General features: G+C 39.1%; 35 pseudogenes; all 35 read right to left on the reverse strand.

Moving 5' to 3' along the window:
- Nucleotides 1-336: 336 nt before the first annotated feature.
- LOC123468711 lies at nucleotides 337-455 on the reverse strand (annotated as a pseudogene).
- Nucleotides 456-821: 366 nt separating this feature from the next.
- LOC123468708 lies at nucleotides 822-940 on the reverse strand (annotated as a pseudogene).
- A 359-nt stretch (nucleotides 941-1,299) lies between these two features.
- Nucleotides 1,300-1,418, reverse strand: LOC123468740 (annotated as a pseudogene).
- Nucleotides 1,419-1,778: 360 nt separating this feature from the next.
- Nucleotides 1,779-1,897, reverse strand: LOC123468741 (annotated as a pseudogene).
- Nucleotides 1,898-2,256: 359 nt separating this feature from the next.
- LOC123468742 lies at nucleotides 2,257-2,375 on the reverse strand (annotated as a pseudogene).
- Nucleotides 2,376-2,734: 359 nt separating this feature from the next.
- LOC123468743 lies at nucleotides 2,735-2,853 on the reverse strand (annotated as a pseudogene).
- A 361-nt stretch (nucleotides 2,854-3,214) lies between these two features.
- On the reverse strand, nucleotides 3,215-3,334 carry LOC123468704 (annotated as a pseudogene).
- Nucleotides 3,335-3,693: 359 nt separating this feature from the next.
- LOC123468744 lies at nucleotides 3,694-3,812 on the reverse strand (annotated as a pseudogene).
- A 360-nt stretch (nucleotides 3,813-4,172) lies between these two features.
- LOC123468746 lies at nucleotides 4,173-4,291 on the reverse strand (annotated as a pseudogene).
- A 362-nt stretch (nucleotides 4,292-4,653) lies between these two features.
- LOC123468706 lies at nucleotides 4,654-4,773 on the reverse strand (annotated as a pseudogene).
- Nucleotides 4,774-5,132: 359 nt separating this feature from the next.
- LOC123468747 lies at nucleotides 5,133-5,251 on the reverse strand (annotated as a pseudogene).
- A 360-nt stretch (nucleotides 5,252-5,611) lies between these two features.
- On the reverse strand, nucleotides 5,612-5,730 carry LOC123468748 (annotated as a pseudogene).
- A 359-nt stretch (nucleotides 5,731-6,089) lies between these two features.
- LOC123468749 lies at nucleotides 6,090-6,208 on the reverse strand (annotated as a pseudogene).
- A 360-nt stretch (nucleotides 6,209-6,568) lies between these two features.
- Nucleotides 6,569-6,687, reverse strand: LOC123468750 (annotated as a pseudogene).
- A 359-nt stretch (nucleotides 6,688-7,046) lies between these two features.
- LOC123468751 lies at nucleotides 7,047-7,165 on the reverse strand (annotated as a pseudogene).
- Nucleotides 7,166-7,535: 370 nt separating this feature from the next.
- On the reverse strand, nucleotides 7,536-7,654 carry LOC123468752 (annotated as a pseudogene).
- Nucleotides 7,655-8,014: 360 nt separating this feature from the next.
- On the reverse strand, nucleotides 8,015-8,133 carry LOC123468753 (annotated as a pseudogene).
- Nucleotides 8,134-8,492: 359 nt separating this feature from the next.
- Nucleotides 8,493-8,611, reverse strand: LOC123468754 (annotated as a pseudogene).
- A 362-nt stretch (nucleotides 8,612-8,973) lies between these two features.
- LOC123468755 lies at nucleotides 8,974-9,092 on the reverse strand (annotated as a pseudogene).
- A 362-nt stretch (nucleotides 9,093-9,454) lies between these two features.
- Nucleotides 9,455-9,573, reverse strand: LOC123468757 (annotated as a pseudogene).
- Nucleotides 9,574-9,939: 366 nt separating this feature from the next.
- On the reverse strand, nucleotides 9,940-10,058 carry LOC123468758 (annotated as a pseudogene).
- Nucleotides 10,059-10,417: 359 nt separating this feature from the next.
- On the reverse strand, nucleotides 10,418-10,536 carry LOC123468759 (annotated as a pseudogene).
- A 359-nt stretch (nucleotides 10,537-10,895) lies between these two features.
- LOC123468760 lies at nucleotides 10,896-11,014 on the reverse strand (annotated as a pseudogene).
- Nucleotides 11,015-11,373: 359 nt separating this feature from the next.
- Nucleotides 11,374-11,492, reverse strand: LOC123468761 (annotated as a pseudogene).
- A 359-nt stretch (nucleotides 11,493-11,851) lies between these two features.
- Nucleotides 11,852-11,970, reverse strand: LOC123468693 (annotated as a pseudogene).
- Nucleotides 11,971-12,329: 359 nt separating this feature from the next.
- On the reverse strand, nucleotides 12,330-12,448 carry LOC123468694 (annotated as a pseudogene).
- A 359-nt stretch (nucleotides 12,449-12,807) lies between these two features.
- Nucleotides 12,808-12,926, reverse strand: LOC123468695 (annotated as a pseudogene).
- Nucleotides 12,927-13,285: 359 nt separating this feature from the next.
- Nucleotides 13,286-13,405, reverse strand: LOC123468705 (annotated as a pseudogene).
- A 360-nt stretch (nucleotides 13,406-13,765) lies between these two features.
- Nucleotides 13,766-13,884, reverse strand: LOC123468696 (annotated as a pseudogene).
- Nucleotides 13,885-14,245: 361 nt separating this feature from the next.
- On the reverse strand, nucleotides 14,246-14,365 carry LOC123468713 (annotated as a pseudogene).
- A 360-nt stretch (nucleotides 14,366-14,725) lies between these two features.
- On the reverse strand, nucleotides 14,726-14,844 carry LOC123468703 (annotated as a pseudogene).
- A 361-nt stretch (nucleotides 14,845-15,205) lies between these two features.
- LOC123468697 lies at nucleotides 15,206-15,324 on the reverse strand (annotated as a pseudogene).
- A 362-nt stretch (nucleotides 15,325-15,686) lies between these two features.
- LOC123468699 lies at nucleotides 15,687-15,805 on the reverse strand (annotated as a pseudogene).
- Nucleotides 15,806-16,165: 360 nt separating this feature from the next.
- Nucleotides 16,166-16,284, reverse strand: LOC123468700 (annotated as a pseudogene).
- An 861-nt stretch (nucleotides 16,285-17,145) lies between these two features.
- On the reverse strand, nucleotides 17,146-17,265 carry LOC123468710 (annotated as a pseudogene).
- Between the last annotated feature and the right edge of the window lie 234 nt (nucleotides 17,266-17,499).

Raw genomic sequence — 17,499 nt, forward strand, 5'->3', positions numbered from 1 at the left:
ATACACTCCAATAATGATTTTCCTACAATAATACCTACACTAGGTTTATTAATTTAAATAATTACTGAAGTTGGACTGGTAACCATCGCGTTTTGTCAACAATTAAATTAATAACTAAATTATTTTCGCATTTGTTTGTAAAGTCATTGCTAATAAGAAAACAAATCCTAGTTATGTTATTCATGTTTCCAATAACACCTCCATAAGGAAATGCGAGATAAAATATCGATACTCACCACTAGGTAGCGCTAACTGAAACATCAAAACACATCACCAAATGGCAGTAACTAACACTTTGATACAATTGCCCACCGCAGGTGATGATAAAAGGTTTGATGCCAACAGCATCCCGTATTCCCAAGTGGTCACCTTCCTAATTACTAACGGGACCCGACGCAGCTTAACGGCCGGGAGCTGACGAGACCGGGTTTTTTCTACGTGGTATGGCCGTTGACAGCGTAATGCACGACTGAATCGAATACACTCCAATAATGATTTTCCTACAAAAATACCTAAAATAAGTTTTTTAAAATTTTTTTAAATAATTACTGAAGTTGGACTGGTAACCATCGCGTTTTGTCAACAATTAAATTAATAACTAAATTATTTTCGCATTTGTTTGTAAAGTCATTGCTAATAAGAAAACAAATCCTAGTTGTGTTATTCATGTTTCCAATAACACCTCCATAAGAAAAAGCAAAAAAAAATTTACGATACTCACCACTAGGTAGCGCTAACTGAAACATCAAAACACATCACCAAATGGCAGTAACTAACACTTTGATACAATTGCCCACCGCAGGTGATGATAAAAGGTTTGATGCCAACAGCATCCCGTATTCCCAAGTGGTCACCTTCCTAAGTACTAACGGGACCCGACGCAGCTTAACGGCCGGGAGCCGACGAGACCGGGTTTTTTCTACGTGGTATGGCCGTTGACAGCGTAATGCACGACTGATCGAATACACTCCAACTAATGATTTTCCTACAATAATACCTACACTAGGTTTATTAATTTAAATAATTACTGAAGTTGGACTGGTAACCATCGCGTTTTGTCAACAATTAAATTAATAACTAAATTATTTTCGCATTTGTTTGTAAAGTCATTGCTAATAAGAAAACAAATCCTAGTTATGTTATTCATGTTTCCAATAACACCTCCATAAGGAAATGCGAGATAAAATATCGATACTCACCACTAGGTAGCGCTAACTGAAACATCAAAACACATCACCAAATGGCAGTAACTAACACTTTGATACAATTGCCCACCGCAGGTGATGATAAAAGGTTTGATGCCAACAGCATCCCGTATTCCCAAGTGGTCACCCTCCTAAGTACTAACGGGACCCGACGCAGCTTAACGGCCGGGAGCTGACGAGACCGGGTTTTTTCTACGTGGTATGGCCGTTGACAGCGTAATGCACGACTGAATCGAATACACTCCAATAATGATTTTCCTACAATAATACCTACACTAGGTTTATTAATTTAAATAATTACTGAAGTTGGACTGGTAACCATCGCGTTTTGTCAACAATTAAATTAATAACTAAATTATTTTCGCATTTGTTTGTAAAGTCATTGCTAATAAGAAAACAAATCCTAGTTATGTTATTCATGTTTCCAATAACACCTCCATAAGGAAATTGCGAGATAAAATATCGATACTCACCACTAGGTAGCGCTAACTGAAACATCAAAACACATCACCAAATGGCAGTAACTAACACTTTGATACAATTGCCCACCGCAGGTGATGATAAAAGGTTTGATGCCAACAGCATCCCGTATTCCCAAGTGGTCACCCTCCTAAGTACTAACGGGACCCGACGCAGCTTAACGGCCGGGAGCTGACGAGACCGGGTTTTTTCTACGTGGTATGGCCGTTGACAGCGTAATGCACGACTGGATCGAATACACTCCAATAATGATTTTCCTACAATAATACCTACACTAGGTTTATTAATTTAAATAATTACTGAAGTTGGACTGGTAACCATCGCGTTTTGTCAACAATTAAATTAATAACTAAATTATTTTCGCATTTGTTTGTAAAGTCATTGCTAATAAGAAAACAAATCCTAGTTATGTTATTCATGTTTCCAATAACACCTCCATAAGGAAATGCGAGATAAAATATCGATACTCACCACTAGGTAGCGCTAACTGAAACATCAAAACACATCACCAAATGGCAGTAACTAACACTTTGATACAATTGCCCACCGCAGGTGATGATAAAAGGTTTGATGCCAACAGCATCCCGTATTCCCAAGTGGTCACCCTCCTAAGTACTAACGGGACCCGACGCAGCTTAACGGCCGGGAGCTGACGAGACCGGGTTTTTTCTACGTGGTATGGCCGTTGACAGCGTAATGCACGACTGAATCGAATACACTCCAATAATGATTTTCCTACAATAATACCTACACTAGGTTTATTAATTTAAATAATTACTGAAGTTGGACTGGTAACCATCGCGTTTTGTCAACAATTAAATTAATAACTAAATTATTTTCGCATTTGTTTGTAAAGTCATTGCTAATAAGAAAACAAATCCTAGTTATGTTATTCATGTTTCCAATAACACCTCCATAAGGAAATGCGAGATAAAATATCGATACTCACCACTAGGTAGCGCTAACTGAAACATCAAAACACATCACCAAATGGCAGTAACTAACACTTTGATACAATTGCCCACCGCAGGTGATGATAAAAGGTTTGATGCCAACAGCATCCCGTATTCCCAAGTGGTCACCCTCCTAAGTACTAACGGGACCCGACGCAGCTTAACGGCCGGGAGCTGACGAGACCGGGTTTTTTCTACGTGGTATGGCCGTTGACAGCGTAATGCACGACTGAATCGAATACACTCCAATAATGATTTTCCTACAATAATACCTACACTAGGTTTATTAATTTAAATAATTACTGAAGTTGGACTGGTAACCATCGCGTTTTGTCAACAATTAAATTAATAACTAAATTATTTTCGCATTTGTTTGTAAAGTCATTGCTAATAAGAAAACAAATCCTAGTTATGTTATTCATGTTTCCAATAACACCTCCATAAGGAAAGTGCGAGATGAAAATATCGATACTCACCACTAGGTAGCGCTAACTGAAACATCAAAACACATCACCAAATGGCAGTAACTAACACTTTGATACAATTGCCCACCGCAGGTGATGATAAAAGGTTTGATGCCAACAGCATCCCGTATTCCCAAGTGGTCACCCTCCCTAAGTACTAACGGGACCCGACGCAGCTTAACGGCCGGGAGCTGACGAGACCGGGTTTTTTCTACGTGGTATGGCCGTTGACAGCGTAATGCACGACTGGATCGAATACACTCCAATAATGATTTTCCTACAATAATACCTACACTAGGTTTATTAATTTAAATAATTACTGAAGTTGGACTGGTAACCATCGCGTTTTGTCAACAATTAAATTAATAACTAAATTATTTTCGCATTTGTTTGTAAAGTCATTGCTAATAAGAAAACAAATCCTAGTTATGTTATTCATGTTTCCAATAACACCTCCATAAGGAAATGCGAGATAAAATATCGATACTCACCACTAGGTAGCGCTAACTGAAACATCAAAACACATCACCAAATGGCAGTAACTAACACTTTGATACAATTGCCCACCGCAGGTGATGATAAAAGGTTTGATGCCAACAGCATCCCGTATTCCCAAGTGGTCACCCTCCTAAGTACTAACGGGACCCGACGCAGCTTAACGGCCGGGAGCTGACGAGACCGGGTTTTTTCTACGTGGTATGGCCGTTGACAGCGTAATGCACGACTGGAATCGAATACACTCCAATAATGATTTTCCTACAATAATACCTACACTAGGTTTATTAATTTAAATAATTACTGAAGTTGGACTGGTAACCATCGCGTTTTGTCAACAATTAAATTAATAACTAAATTATTTTCGCATTTGTTTGTAAAGTCATTGCTAATAAGAAAACAAATCCTAGTTATGTTATTCATGTTTCCAATAACACCTCCATAAGGAAATGCGAGATAAAATATCGATACTCACCACTAGGTAGCGCTAACTGAAACATCAAAACACATCACCAAATGGCAGTAACTAACACTTTGATACAATTGCCCACCGCAGGTGATGATAAAAGGTTTGATGCCAACAGCATCCCGTATTCCCAAGTGGTCACCCTCCTAAGTACTAACGGGACCCGACGCAGCTTAACGGCCGGGAGCTGACGAGACCGGGTTTTTTCTACGTGGTATGGCCGTTGACAGCGTAATGCACGACTGAATCGAATACACTCCAATAATGATTTTCCTACAATAATACCTACACTAGGTTTATTAATTTAAATAATTACTGAAGTTGGACTGGTAACCATCGCGTTTTGTCAACAATTAAATTAATAACTAAATTATTTTCGCATTTGTTTGTAAAGTCATTGCTAATAAGAAAACAAATCCTAGTTATGTTATTCATGTTTCCAATAACACCTCCATAAGGAAATTCGCGATGATAAAATATCGATACTCACCACTAGGTAGCGCTAACTGAAACATCAAAACACATCACCAAATGGCAGTAACTAACACTTTGATACAATTGCCCACCGCAGGTGATGATAAAAGGTTTGATGCCAACAGCATCCCGTATTCCCAAGTGGTCACCCCTCCTAAGTACTAACGGGACCCGACGCAGCTTAACGGCCGGGAGCTGACGAGACCGGGTTTTTTCTACGTGGTATGGCCGTTGACAGCGTAATGCACGACTGAATCGAATACACTCCAATAATGATTTTCCTACAATAATACCTACACTAGGTTTATTAATTTAAATAATTACTGAAGTTGGACTGGTAACCATCGCGTTTTGTCAACAATTAAATTAATAACTAAATTATTTTCGCATTTGTTTGTAAAGTCATTGCTAATAAGAAAACAAATCCTAGTTATGTTATTCATGTTTCCAATAACACCTCCATAAGGAAATGCGAGATAAAATATCGATACTCACCACTAGGTAGCGCTAACTGAAACATCAAAACACATCACCAAATGGCAGTAACTAACACTTTGATACAATTGCCCACCGCAGGTGATGATAAAAGGTTTGATGCCAACAGCATCCCGTATTCCCAAGTGGTCACCCTCCTAAGTACTAACGGGACCCGACGCAGCTTAACGGCCGGGAGCTGACGAGACCGGGTTTTTTCTACGTGGTATGGCCGTTGACAGCGTAATGCACGACTGGAATCGAATACACTCCAATAATGATTTTCCTACAATAATACCTACACTAGGTTTATTAATTTAAATAATTACTGAAGTTGGACTGGTAACCATCGCGTTTTGTCAACAATTAAATTAATAACTAAATTATTTTCGCATTTGTTTGTAAAGTCATTGCTAATAAGAAAACAAATCCTAGTTATGTTATTCATGTTTCCAATAACACCTCCATAAGGAAATGCGAGATAAAATATCGATACTCACCACTAGGTAGCGCTAACTGAAACATCAAAACACATCACCAAATGGCAGTAACTAACACTTTGATACAATTGCCCACCGCAGGTGATGATAAAAGGTTTGATGCCAACAGCATCCCGTATTCCCAAGTGGTCACCCTCCTAAGTACTAACGGGACCCGACGCAGCTTAACGGCCGGGAGCTGACGAGACCGGGTTTTTTCTACGTGGTATGGCCGTTGACAGCGTAATGCACGACTGAATCGAATACACTCCAATAATGATTTTCCTACAATAATACCTACACTAGGTTTATTAATTTAAATAATTACTGAAGTTGGACTGGTAACCATCGCGTTTTGTCAACAATTAAATTAATAACTAAATTATTTTCGCATTTGTTTGTAAAGTCATTGCTAATAAGAAAACAAATCCTAGTTGTGTTATTCATGTTTCCAATAACACCTCCATAAGGAATTGCGAGATAAAATATCGATACTCACCACTAGGTAGCGCTAACTGAAACATCAAAACACATCACCAAATGGCAGTAACTAACACTTTGATACAATTGCCCACCGCAGGTGATGATAAAAGGTTTGATGCCAACAGCATCCCGTATTCCCAAGTGGTCACCCTCCTAAGTACTAACGGGACCCGACGCAGCTTAACGGCCGGGAGCTGACGAGACCGGGTTTTTTCTACGTGGTATGGCCGTTGACAGCGTAATGCACGACTGAATCGAATACACTCCAATAATGATTTTCCTACAATAATACCTACACTAGGTTTATTAATTTAAATAATTACTGAAGTTGGACTGGTAACCATCGCGTTTTGTCAACAATTAAATTAATAACTAAATTATTTTCGCATTTGTTTGTAAAGTCATTGCTAATAAGAAAACAAATCCTAGTTGTGTTATTCATGTTTCCAATAACACCTCCATAAGGAAATTGCGAGATAAAATATCGATACTCACCACTAGGTAGCGCTAACTGAAACATCAAAACACATCACCAAATGGCAGTAACTAACACTTTGATACAATTGCCCACCGCAGGTGATGATAAAAGGTTTGATGCCAACAGCATCCCGTATTCCCAAGTGGTCACCCTCCTAAGTACTAACGGGACCCGACGCAGCTTAACGGCCGGGAGCTGACGAGACCGGGTTTTTTCTACGTGGTATGGCCGTTGACAGCGTAATGCACGACTGAATCGAATACACTCCAATAATGATTTTCCTACAATAATACCTACACTAGGTTTATTAATTTAAATAATTACTGAAGTTGGACTGGTAACCATCGCGTTTTGTCAACAATTAAATTAATAACTAAATTATTTTCGCATTTGTTTGTAAAGTCATTGCTAATAAGAAAACAAATCCTAGTTATGTTATTCATGTTTCCAATAACACCTCCATAAGGAAATGCGAGATAAAATATCGATACTCACCACTAGGTAGCGCTAACTGAAACATCAAAACACATCACCAAATGGCAGTAACTAACACTTTGATACAATTGCCCACCGCAGGTGATGATAAAAGGTTTGATGCCAACAGCATCCCGTATTCCCAAGTGGTCACCCTCCTAAGTACTAACGGGACCCGACGCAGCTTAACGGCCGGGAGCTGACGAGACCGGGTTTTTTCTACGTGGTATGGCCGTTGACAGCGTAATGCACGACTGGATCGAATACACTCCAATAATGATTTTCCTACAATAATACCTACACTAGGTTTATTAATTTAAATAAATAATTACTGAAGTTATGAAGGACTGGTAACCATCGCGTTTTGTCAACAATTAAATTAATAACTAAATTATTTTCGCATTTGTTTGTAAAGTCATTGCTAATAAGAAAACAAATCCTAGTTATGTGTTATTCATGTTTCCAATAACACCTCCATAAGGAAATGCGAGATAAAATATCGATACTCACCACTAGGTAGCGCTAACTGAAACATCAAAACACATCACCAAATGGCAGTAACTAACACTTTGATACAATTGCCCACCGCAGGTGATGATAAAAGGTTTGATGCCAACAGCATCCCGTATTCCCAAGTGGTCACCCTCCTAAGTACTAACGGGACCCGACGCAGCTTAACGGCCGGGAGCTGACGAGACCGGGTTTTTTCTACGTGGTATGGCCGTTGACAGCGTAATGCACGACTGAATCGAATACACTCCAATAATGATTTTCCTACAATAATACCTACACTAGGTTTATTAATTTAAATAATTACTGAAGTTGGACTGGTAACCATCGCGTTTTGTCAACAATTAAATTAATAACTAAATTATTTTCGCATTTGTTTGTAAAGTCATTGCTAATAAGAAAACAAATCCTAGTTATGTTATTCATGTTTCCAATAACACCTCCATAAGGAAATGCGAGATAAAAATATCGATACTCACCACTAGGTAGCGCTAACTGAAACATCAAAACACATCACCAAATGGCAGTAACTAACACTTTGATACAATTGCCCACCGCAGGTGATGATAAAAGGTTTGATGCCAACAGCATCCCGTATTCCCAAGTGGTCACCCTCCTAAGTACTAACGGGACCCGACGCAGCTTAACGGCCGGGAGCTGACGAGACCGGGTTTTTTCTACGTGGTATGGCCGTTGACAGCGTAATGCACGACTGGATCGAATACACTCCAATAATGATTTTCCTACAATAATACCTACACTAGGTTTATTAATTTAAATAATTACTGAAGTTGGACTGGTAACCATCGCGTTTTGTCAACAATTAAATTAATAACTAAATTATTTTCGCATTTGTTTGTAAAGTCATTGCTAATAAGAAAACAAATCCTAGTTATGTTATTCATGTTTCCAATAACACCTCCATAAGGAAATGCGAGATAAAATATCGATACTCACCACTAGGTAGCGCTAACTGAAACATCAAAACACATCACCAAATGGCAGTAACTAACACTTTGATACAATTGCCCACCGCAGGTGATGATAAAAGGTTTGATGCCAACAGCATCCCGTATTCCCAAGTGGTCACCCTCCTAAGTACTAACGGGACCCGACGCAGCTTAACGGCCGGGAGCTGACGAGACCGGGTTTTTTCTACGTGGTATGGCCGTTGACAGCGTAATGCACGACTGAATCGAATACACTCCAATAATGATTTTCCTACAATAATACCTACACTAGGTTTATTAATTTAAATAATTACTGAAGTGTGGACTGGTAACCATCGCGTTTTGTCAACAATTAAATTAATAACTAAATTATTTTCGCATTTGTTTGTAAAGTCATTGCTAATAAGAAAACAAATCCTAGTTATGTTATTCATGTTTCCAATAACACCTCCATAAGGAAATCGCGATGATAAAATATCGATACTCACCACTAGGTAGCGCTAACTGAAACATCAAAACACATCACCAAATGGCAGTAACTAACACTTTGATACAATTGCCCACCGCAGGTGATGATAAAAGGTTTGATGCCAACAGCATCCCGTATTCCCAAGTGGTCACCCTCCTAAGTACTAACGGGACCCGACGCAGCTTAACGGCCGGGAGCTGACGAGACCGGGTTTTTTCTACGTGGTATGGCCGTTGACAGCGTAATGCACGACTGAATCGAATACACTCCAATAATGATTTTCCTACAATAATACCTACACTAGGTTTATTAATTTAAATAATTACTGAAGTTGGACTGGTAACCATCGCGTTTTGTCAACAATTAAATTAATAACTAAATTATTTTCGCATTTGTTTGTAAAGTCATTGCTAATAAGAAAACAAATCCTAGTTATGTTATTCATGTTTCCAATAACACTTCCATAAGGAAATGCGAGCGGATAAAATATCGATACTCACCACTAGGTAGCGCTAACTGAAACATCAAAACACATCACCAAATGGCAGTAACTAACACTTTGATACAATTGCCCACCGCAGGTGATGATAAAAGGTTTGATGCCAACAGCATCCCGTATTCCCAAGTGGTCACCCTCCTAAGTACTAACGGGACCCGACGCAGCTTAACGGCCGGGAGCTGACGAGACCGGGTTTTTTCTACGTGGTATGGCCGTTGACAGCGTAATGCACGACTGGAATCGAATACACTCCAATAATGATTTTCCTACAATAATACCTACACTAGGTTTATTAATTTAAATAATTACTGAAGTTGGACTGGTAACCATCGCGTTTTGTCAACAATTAAATTAATAACTAAATTATTTTCGCATTTGTTTGTAAAGTCATTGCTAATAAGAAAACAAATCCTAGTTATGTTATTCATGTTTCCAATAACACCTCCATAAGGAATTGCGGATGCGAGATAAAATATCGATACTCACCACTAGGTAGCGCTAACTGAAACATCAAAACACATCACCAAATGGCAGTAACTAACACTTTGATACAATTGCCCACCGCAGGTGATGATAAAAGGTTTGATGCCAACAGCATCCCGTATTCCCAAGTGGTCACCCTCCTAAGTACTAACGGGACCCGACGCAGCTTAACGGCCGGGAGCTGACGAGACCGGGTTTTTTCTACGTGGTATGGCCGTTGACAGCGTAATGCACGACTGAATCGAATACACTCCAATAATGATTTTCCTACAATAATACCTACACTAGGTTTATTAATTTAAATAATTACTGAAGTTGGACTGGTAACCATCGCGTTTTGTCAACAATTAAATTAATAACTAAATTATTTTCGCATTTGTTTGTAAAGTCATTGCTAATAAGAAAACAAATCCTAGTTATGTTATTCATGTTTCCAATAACACCTCCATAAGGAAATGCGAGATAAAATATCGATACTCACCACTAGGTAGCGCTAACTGAAACATCAAAACACATCACCAAATGGCAGTAACTAACACTTTGATACAATTGCCCACCGCAGGTGATGATAAAAGGTTTGATGCCAACAGCATCCCGTATTCCCAAGTGGTCACCCTCCTAAGTACTAACGGGACCCGACGCAGCTTAACGGCCGGGAGCTGACGAGACCGGGTTTTTTCTACGTGGTATGGCCGTTGACAGCGTAATGCACGACTGAATCGAATACACTCCAATAATGATTTTCCTACAATAATACCTACACTAGGTTTATTAATTTAAATAATTACTGAAGTTGGACTGGTAACCATCGCGTTTTGTCAACAATTAAATTAATAACTAAATTATTTTCGCATTTGTTTGTAAAGTCATTGCTAATAAGAAAACAAATCCTAGTTATGTTATTCATGTTTCCAATAACACCTCCATAAGGAAATGCGAGATAAAATATCGATACTCACCACTAGGTAGCGCTAACTGAAACATCAAAACACATCACCAAATGGCAGTAACTAACACTTTGATACAATTGCCCACCGCAGGTGATGATAAAAGGTTTGATGCCAACAGCATCCCGTATTCCCAAGTGGTCACCCTCCTAAGTACTAACGGGACCCGACGCAGCTTAACGGCCGGGAGCTGACGAGACCGGGTTTTTTCTACGTGGTATGGCCGTTGACAGCGTAATGCACGACTGGATCGAATACACTCCAATAATGATTTTCCTACAATAATACCTACACTAGGTTTATTAATTTAAATAATTACTGAAGTTGGACTGGTAACCATCGCGTTTTGTCAACAATTAAATTAATAACTAAATTATTTTCGCATTTGTTTGTAAAGTCATTGCTAATAAGAAAACAAATCCTAGTTATGTTATTCATGTTTCCAATAACACCTCCATAAGGAAATGCGAGATAAAATATCGATACTCACCACTAGGTAGCGCTAACTGAAACATCAAAACACATCACCAAATGGCAGTAACTAACACTTTGATACAATTGCCCACCGCAGGTGATGATAAAAGGTTTGATGCCAACAGCATCCCGTATTCCCAAGTGGTCACCCTCCTAAGTACTAACGGGACCCGACGCAGCTTAACGGCCGGGAGCTGACGAGACCGGGTTTTTTCTACGTGGTATGGCCGTTGACAGCGTAATGCACGACTGGATCGAATACACTCCAATAATGATTTTCCTACAATAATACCTACACTAGGTTTATTAATTTAAATAATTACTGAAGTTGGACTGGTAACCATCGCGTTTTGTCAACAATTAAATTAATAACTAAATTATTTTCGCATTTGTTTGTAAAGTCATTGCTAATAAGAAAACAAATCCTAGTTATGTTATTCATGTTTCCAATAACACCTCCATAAGGAAATGCGAGATAAAATATCGATACTCACCACTAGGTAGCGCTAACTGAAACATCAAAACACATCACCAAATGGCAGTAACTAACACTTTGATACAATTGCCCACCGCAGGTGATGATAAAAGGTTTGATGCCAACAGCATCCCGTATTCCCAAGTGGTCACCCTCCTAAGTACTAACGGGACCCGACGCAGCTTAACGGCCGGGAGCTGACGAGACCGGGTTTTTTCTACGTGGTATGGCCGTTGACAGCGTAATGCACGACTGGATCGAATACACTCCAATAATGATTTTCCTACAATAATACCTACACTAGGTTTATTAATTTAAATAATTACTGAAGTTGGACTGGTAACCATCGCGTTTTGTCAACAATTAAATTAATAACTAAATTATTTTCGCATTTGTTTGTAAAGTCATTGCTAATAAGAAAACAAATCCTAGTTATGTTATTCATGTTTCCAATAACACCTCCATAAGGAAATGCGAGATAAAATATCGATACTCACCACTAGGTAGCGCTAACTGAAACATCAAAACACATCACCAAATGGCAGTAACTAACACTTTGATACAATTGCCCACCGCAGGTGATGATAAAAGGTTTGATGCCAACAGCATCCCGTATTCCCAAGTGGTCACCCTCCTAAGTACTAACGGGACCCGACGCAGCTTAACGGCCGGGAGCTGACGAGACCGGGTTTTTTCTACGTGGTATGGCCGTTGACAGCGTAATGCACGACTGGATCGAATACACTCCAATAATGATTTTCCTACAATAATACCTACACTAGGTTTATTAATTTAAATAATTACTGAAGTTGGACTGGTAACCATCGCGTTTTGTCAACAATTAAATTAATAACTAAATTATTTTCGCATTTGTTTGTAAAGTCATTGCTAATAAGAAAACAAATCCTAGTTATGTTATTCATGTTTCCAATAACACCTCCATAAGGAAATGCGAGATAAAATATCGATACTCACCACTAGGTAGCGCTAACTGAAACATCAAAACACATCACCAAATGGCAGTAACTAACACTTTGATACAATTGCCCACCGCAGGTGATGATAAAAGGTTTGATGCCAACAGCATCCCGTATTCCCAAGTGGTCACCCTCCTAAGTACTAACGGGACCCGACGCAGCTTAACGGCCGGGAGCTGACGAGACCGGGTTTTTTCTACGTGGTATGGCCGTTGACAGCGTAATGCACGACTGAATCGAATACACTCCAATAATGATTTTCCTACAATAATACCTACACTAGGTTTATTAATTTAAATAATTACTGAAGTTGGACTGGTAACCATCGCGTTTTGTCAACAATTAAATTAATAACTAAATTATTTTCGCATTTGTTTGTAAAGTCATTGCTAATAAGAAAACAAATCCTAGTTATGTTATTCATGTTTCCAATAACACCTCCATAAGGAAATGCGAGATAAAATATCGATACTCACCACTAGGTAGCGCTAACTGAAACATCAAAACACATCACCAAATGGCAGTAACTAACACTTTGATACAATTGCCCACCGCAGGTGATGATAAAAGGTTTGATGCCAACAGCATCCCGTATTCCCAAGTGGTCACCCTCCCTAAGTACTAACGGGACCCGACGCAGCTTAACGGCCGGGAGCTGACGAGACCGGGTTTTTTCTACGTGGTATGGCCGTTGACAGCGTAATGCACGACTGAATCGAATACACTCCAATAATGATTTTCCTACAATAATACCTACACTAGGTTTATTAATTTAAATAATTACTGAAGTTGGACTGGTAACCATCGCGTTTTGTCAACAATTAAATTAATAACTAAATTATTTTCGCATTTGTTTGTAAAGTCATTGCTAATAAGAAAACAAATCCTAGTTATGTTATTCATGTTTCCAATAACACCTCCATAAGGAAATTGCGAGATAAAATATCGATACTCACCACTAGGTAGCGCTAACTGAAACATCAAAACACATCACCAAATGGCAGTAACTAACACTTTGATACAATTGCCCACCGCAGGTGATGATAAAAGGTTTGATGCCAACAGCATCCCGTATTCCCAAGTGGTCACCCTCCTAAGTACTAACGGGACCCGACGCAGCTTAACGGCCGGGAGCTGACGAGACCGGGTTTTTTCTACGTGGTATGGCCGTTGACAGCGTAATGCACGACTGAATCGAATACACCACTCAATAATGATTTTCCTACAATAATACCTACACTAGGTTTATTAATTTAAATAATTACTGAAGTTGGACTGGTAACCATCGCGTTTTGTCAACAATTAAATTAATAACTAAATTATTTTCGCATTTGTTTGTAAAGTCATTGCTAATAAGAAAACAAATCCTAGTTATGTTATTCATGTTTCCAATAACACCTCCATAAGGAAATGCGAGATAAAATATCGATACTCACCACTAGGTAGCGCTAACTGAAACATCAAAACACATCACCAAATGGCAGTAACTAACACTTTGATACAATTGCCCACCGCAGGTGATGATAAAAGGTTTGATGCCAACAGCATCCCGTATTCCCAAGGGGTCACCCCCCAAAAAATTAACCGGGACCCGACGCAGCTTAACGGCCGGGAGCTGACGAGACCGGGTTTTTTCTACGTGGTATGGCCGTTGACAGCGTAATGCACGACTGGAATCGAATACACTCCAATAATGATTTTCCTACAATAATACCTACACTAGGTTTATTAATTTAAATAATTACTGAAGTTGGACTGGTAACCATCGCGTTTTGTCAACAATTAAATTAATAACTAAATTATTTTCGCATTTGTTTGTAAAGTCATTGCTAATAAGAAAACAAATCCTAGTTATGTTATTCATGTTTCCAATAACACCTCCATAAGGAAATGCGAGATAAAATATCGATACTCACCACTAGGTAGCGCTAACTGAAACATCAAAACACATCACCAAATGGCAGTAACTAACACTTTGATACAATTGCCCACCGCAGGTGATGATAAAAGGTTTGATGCCAACAGCATCCCGTATTCCCAAGTGGTCACCCTCCTAAGTACTAACGGGACCCGACGCAGCTTAACGGCCGGGAGCCGACGAGACCGGGTTTTTTCTACGTGGTATGGCCGTTGACAGCGTAATGCACGACTGAATCGAATACACTCCAATAATGATTTTCCTACAATAATACCTACACTAGGTTTATTAATTTAAATAATTACTGAAGTTGGACTGGTAACCATCGCGTTTTGTCAACAATTAAATTAATAACTAAATTATTTTCGCATTTGTTTGTAAAGTCATTGCTAATAAGAAAACAAATCCTAGTTGTATGTTATTCATGTTTCCAATAACACCTCCATAAGGAAATGCGAGATAAAATATCGATACTCACCACTAGGTAGCGCTAACTGAAACATCAAAACACATCACCAAATGGCAGTAACTAACACTTTGATACAATTGCCCACCGCAGGTGATGATAAAAGGTTTGATGCCAACAGCATCCCGTATTCCCAAGTGGTCACCCTCCTAAGTACTAACGGGACCCGACGCAGCTTAACGGCCGGGAGCTGACGAGACCGGGTTTTTTCTACGTGGTATGGCCGTTGACAGCGTAATGCACGCGACTGGATCGAATACACTCCAATAATGATTTTCCTACAATAATACCTACACTAGGTTTATTAATTTAAATAATTACTTGAAGTTGGACTGGTAACCATCGCGTTTTGTCAACAATTAAATTAATAACTAAATTATTTTCGCATTTGTTTGTAAAGTCATTGCTAATAAGAAAACAAATCCTAGTTATGTTATTCATGTTTCCAATAACACCTCCATAAGGAAATGCGAGATAAAATATCGATACTCACCACTAGGTAGCGCTAACTGAAACATCAAAACACATCACCAAATGGCAGTAACTAACACTTTGATACAATTGCCCACCGCAGGTGATGATAAAAGGTTTGATGCCAACAGCATCCCGTATTCCCAAGTGGTCACCCTCCTAAGTACTAACGGGACCCGACGCAGCTTAACGGCCGGGAGCTGACGAGACCGGGTTTTTTCTACGTGGTATGGCCGTTGACAGCGTAATGCACGACTGGATCGAATACACTCCAATAATGATTTTCCTACAATAATACCTACACTAGGTTTATTAATTTAAATAATTACTGAAGTTGGACTGGTAACCATCGCGTTTTGTCAACAATTAAATTAATAACTAAATTATTTTCGCATTTGTTTGTAAAGTCATTGCTAATAAGAAAACAAATCCTAGTTATGTTATTCATGTTTCCAATAACACCTCCATAAGGAAATGCGAGATGAAAATATCGATACTCACCACTAGGTAGCGCTAACTGAAACATCAAAACACATCACCAAATGGCAGTAACTAACACTTTGATACAATTGCCCACCGCAGGTGATGATAAAAGGTTTGATGCCAACAGCATCCCGTATTCCCAAGTGGTCACCCTCCTAAGTACTAACGGGACCCGACGCAGCTTAACGGCCGGGAGCTGACGAGACCGGGTTTTTTCTACGTGGTATGGCCGTTGACAGCGTAATGCACGACTGGAATCGAATACACTCCAATAATGATTTTCCTACAATAATACCTACACTAGGTTTATTAATTTAAATAATTACTGAAGTTGGACTGGTAACCATCGCGTTTTGTCAACAATTAAATTAATAACTAAATTATTTTCGCATTTGTTTGTAAAGTCATTGCTAATAAGAAAACAAATCCTAGTTATGTTATTCATGTTTCCAATAACACCTCCATAAGGAAATGCGAGATAAAATATCGATACTCACCACTAGGTAGCGCTAACTGAAACATCAAAACACATCACCAAATGGCAGTAACTAACACTTTGATACAATTGCCCACCGCAGGTGATGATAAAAGGTTTGATGCCAACAGCATCCCGTATTCCCAAGTGGTCACCCCTCCCGGTATTCCTAAGTGGTACTCCCGGGACCCCGACGCAGCTTAACGGCCGGGAGCTGACGAGACCGGGTTTTTTCTACGTGGTATGGCCGTTGACAGCGTAATGCACCGACTGGGATCGAATACACTCCAATAATGATTTTCCTACAATAATACCTACACCTAGGTTTATTAATTTAAATAATTACTGAAGTTGGACTGGTAACCATCGCGTTTTGTCAACAATTAAATTAATAACTAAATTATTTTCGCATTTGTTTGTAAAGTCATTGCTAATAAGAAAACAAATCCTAGTTATGTTATTCATGTTTCCAATAACACCTTCCATAAGGAGGAATGCGAGATAAAATATCGATACTCACCACTAGGTAGCGCTAACTGAAAATCATCAAAACACATCACCAAATGGCAGTAACTAACACTTTGATACAATTGCTCCACCGCAGGTGATGATAAAAGGTTTGATGCCAACAGCATCCCGTATTCCCAAGTGGTCACCCTCCTATAGTACTAACGGGACCCGACGCAGCTTAACGGCCGGGAGCCGACGAGACCGGGTTTTTTCTACGTGGTATGGCCGTTGACAGCGTAATGCACGACTGGATCGAATACACTCCAATAATGATTTTCCCTACAATAATACCCTACACTAGGTTTATTAATTTAAATAATTACTGAAGTTGGACTGGTAACCATCGCGTTTTGTCAACAATTAAATTAATAACTAAATTATTTTCGCATTTGTTTGTAAAGTCATTGCTAATAAGAAAACAAATCCTAGTTATGTTATTCATGTTTCCCAATAACACCTCCATAAGG

This window comes from Daphnia magna, unplaced genomic scaffold (genome assembly GCF_020631705.1).
Source record: "Daphnia magna isolate NIES unplaced genomic scaffold, ASM2063170v1.1 Dm_contigs420, whole genome shotgun sequence".
Classification (NCBI taxonomy): domain Eukaryota; kingdom Metazoa; phylum Arthropoda; class Branchiopoda; order Diplostraca; family Daphniidae; genus Daphnia; species Daphnia magna.